The sequence below is a fragment of the Andrographis paniculata genome, unplaced genomic scaffold (assembly GCF_009805555.1).
Source record: "Andrographis paniculata isolate CXL003 unplaced genomic scaffold, ASM980555v1 Contig86END, whole genome shotgun sequence".
Lineage (NCBI taxonomy): Eukaryota > Viridiplantae > Streptophyta > Magnoliopsida > Lamiales > Acanthaceae > Andrographis > Andrographis paniculata.
The window spans coordinates 104375-108519 of record NW_026137624.1 but is presented as its reverse complement, the minus strand read 5'-3'; positions in this window follow the sequence as shown (position 1 = coordinate 108519).

Sequence of the window (4145 nt, the reverse complement as noted above, 5' to 3'; positions counted from 1 at the left end):
TGCTTCCACTTTATGCATGTTCTCATCTTCCAAGTGTAGAAATAATGCCATAATATTAGTTTGAAACTTCTTGATACGGTTTTGAGTAATCAGACCTGGTGGTAGTGTAGGTTTATCATCGCTTTTGACGAGCTGGTCACTTTGTGGGTAAGAAAAATACATTGGTTATAATTATACACGGTCGGTTCGTGTCAATCACGGATGCACTCTCACGCAGTTATGCTTTAGTTTTATACGTGGCCACGCATTTATTAGGATTTACATGTTAAGGAATTATACCACACTGATGACGATTTCAAAGATGTGTATGCTTTGTGTAAATTGCATGAGCATGAGAAGTCTTTCAGACATGAGGGATTCTTCTATTACGATAATTGACTTTGTATCCCAAGATGCTCCATTTGGGAGTTACTAATATAAGAAGTTCACGGTGGTGACATGATGGGCCACTTTGGGAAGAATGCTACAATGGAAGCTCTTGGAGAGAATTTCTATTGGCCTGGAATGCGCAAGCAAATTGCAGATTATATTTCGCGATGAGTGACGTGCCTCAAGGCCAAGTCAACACTTAAGCCACATGTACTCTACATGCCTCTTCCACCTCTGAGGGACCTTAGATTGATATACGTATGGATTTTGTATTGTGTTTACCTAGAACTGAACGTGCTAAAGATTCTATTTTCATTGTGGTTAACACGATTTCCAAGATAGCGCATTTCATTCATTGTGCAAAGACAAATGATGCCCATCACATCGCCAAACTGTTTTTCAAAGAGATAGTACGCCTTCATGGGGTACCAAGGTCTATTGTCTCAGATCGTGATGCAAATTTTGTGAGTTACTTTTGGAAATCATTGTGGCACAAAATTGATACTAAGCTTCTTTTCCTCATAACCTATTACCCCCAAAATGAAGGACAAACGGAGGCGGAAACTGAGTGTTGGGTAATCTCCTTAGAGTTATTGTGAATTCACATAGTAAAATTTGGGATGAATATCTTCCTTATATTGAATTTTCATACGGAGTAGATCTTTTTGTTTTGTTGGGGTTTTCTAGAATTTGAAAGCGAGAACTCCTCCACACAACCACACACGTCACTATTTGAAGTAGTTTATGGAATGATCCCACTAACGCCTACTGCTGTTTTATCATTGCCTAGCAATGAGTTTTTAAATGTTAATGGTAGGGAACGAGCAAGACGCATAAAGGAAGTTCATAAGGATGTCAAAGAAAGTCTAGAAAAATCTGCGGAGATTTATCACTCTATGATCGAGCCGATGAGGAAACACCACGGTTGATGGTTCAACCTTCTGAAGTGGGAGACGATGACATGGATATGAAAAGATCAGGACTTTCAATTCTGCATATTCCAATCGGACCAGTCTCGAGAGCTCGAGTGAAAACGTGCATTAAAAAATTGGGCTTGATAAAGAAATTAGAGAATTGGAGCCCAACCGACGGACTCTGTTACAACATGCGAGGACTTGATAGAAATTCTAGGGCGAGTGTCGTGGTTCTTAAGGTTACATTGGAGCTTGCAACGCCTCAATCAAACAACTAATGGAAAAGTTGTACAAACCTAGGTTTGCACATGCTCAAGTGGGAGGGGACCATCAATTGGGACCACTTATACATGTATATAAGAAGCTCTCACATGCCTCTCACATGCATGGGGGGACCATTAGCTAGGTGTCACTCATTGGGAGATTACTTACACAAAACCCATCCCATATTGGAAAATAGAACACTTAAGGTGCTTTGTAAGACACACCAAAAAAATATATTTTTATGAATATTTTATCATTTATGATCATTTTCTTTTATGAAAATTTATGCTTAATAGCAATGCTCTCTCTTTTGGTCTAATATTTCATAGAATGCAATTCCATTGCATCCTCCATGGGGTTTAGTTTCAAATTTCGGGTTTGAGTATAAAGCATCAAGTTCGTGGCATTTGAGAAAGGTGGAAGAGCTCTCCAAAGTGTTGACCGAGGTGGTGCCTTTACGGAGAATTGTTCGATGCTAGAAGGGTATCGGGTCGTGCTTACGTTAGTACTTACTTAGGTTTGCTTCTCTTTTGATTATCCTTTTTCTCGCTTCATTCGTTCTGTTTAGTTAATTCGTTCCTTTTTGAACGAATGAATTAGTTCTGTTTAGCATAATTAGTTCCGTTTCATTCGTTCTGTTTAGCATAATTAGTTCTATTTAGTAGCTTGCTCTTTCTTTTTGTTTTATTAGTTAGCTTCGCTTAGTATTTTATTCTGTGACGAGAATGTCCAATCTTCAAGCATTCAAATGCCCGTGGGACCCATCACTCGAAGCCGAGCTCGTCAGTTTCAAGAATCCGTCACTGCGTTGACGGGACAATTTTTTATGGATAATCAATTTAAGGATGATGCTTGGAGACCACTTAGCCCTTACCTGACACTCCTTCAATGCGACCCGCAAGAATCTCAATTGAAAGATCAAGAGAATCGCTAATCCTGGAAGATTATCAAGGGAATCATCACTTATGGAGGCTTCTAGAAGTTACTTTAATATATATTTTCTTTTATTATAAGTTTTCATATAGTATACACTACAAGAAAATATCAAATTTGTAATGAGGTTTTTTCGTTCTTAAATCTATTTTTTCCGTTACTAATGATATTAGAGACAGAATTAGGGATGAAATTACGTTAGCTACGTGAACTTTAAGGACGGAATTCCGTTACAAATATACTATTTTTTTTTGTAGTGATAATTCCATATCTAAAACTTTCCTAATTATTTATTTCCTTATAGCTAGACTTACTTTTTAGTTTGTTTCCTTTATTATTTGTTGTGTTTTATTTTTCCTCAAGGACGTCTATATAAGGTCCTTGCTTATCATTGTAATAGGAAATTTTTTTACATCTTGAATCGAATTTCAGTTTTATAATTTTCTAGTGTTAGGGAGTGATTTCATCGCATTTAGTGTCTCAAATTGGGTCTTTGGAGTGATTCTATCGGTTCGTGGCTTCCAATACTTTGAAATGGGATTTAGCGTATTGTTTGTGTTTTAGCCTATGGATTGATTTCAGGTCCGAGACTTATTTTCGTGGTTGGTTATCATCCATACTAATTCGTATTCTCTGCATTATCTTTTCTTCTTCCTTCTCTTTTCTGTTATACGTATTCTTAATCTTTTCTTCCTGCATTAACTTTTTTCCAAAAAAAAAAGGCAAAAAAAAGAACGAAAAAAAAGGTTGTAATCAAATATCAAGATATTTGTTATTTACTTCTAGTTCTCAAATCATCTTATCTTTTATCAAAAAGAAAAACAAAAAAAAAATGTATTTAGATTATGTCTTCTACTTTCATTCTGAACTTATGTTTCTTTTGCTTTCACTACTATTTTGGACTTTTTGGCTATCGTCTTTGCGAGAATTCCATCGATTTGATTTGAGTCTTTTTTGCGAGATGGAGAAGTACATAAGAGATGGAGTGATACATGAGTGAGGTTATTTTCCTTTTTCCTTTCTTCTCTTTCTAATGGAAGGGGGTGAAGGATCCAATTCTTAACAAGTTGATGTACAAGGTCTTCTCAATACCATTCTACAAGAGTTTAAAACTCTTCACCATTCTGGATGGGAATTGATGAATAATAGGATGGATCAACTGGAAGAGAATCAACAAAAGTTACAAGAGAATATTCGACCATTACCTGAAGCTCAGAGGCGAAATGATGTTCAACTGCATTTGAGGCCAAGACGCAACATCCGGTCCCCACCCCCACACAACTTTGACGAACCTGATGATGAGGAGTTTGAAGGAAATTGGGAACAACGTAGGCATCATAATAACCATAACCGACGGGATGGAGATGAGACTATCAACTCGATCAAGTTTCAGGTGCCACCGTTCCAAGGAATATCTAACCCTGAAGCATATTTGCAATGGGAACGAAGGTTAGAACTAATATTTGGTGCTCAACAATTAACGGACAAACAAAAACTCTATGTGGTCGTAATGGATTTTTCAGATTATGCCCTTGCATGGTGGGACCAATTAAGCACCAACTGCATCAGAACACTACAAAAAAATTACTAATTAGCGAATGATTTTTGCAAGGGGTTTTATTTCCCTTGAAAATAATTTGAAAATTTCTTGTTATTAACAAATGA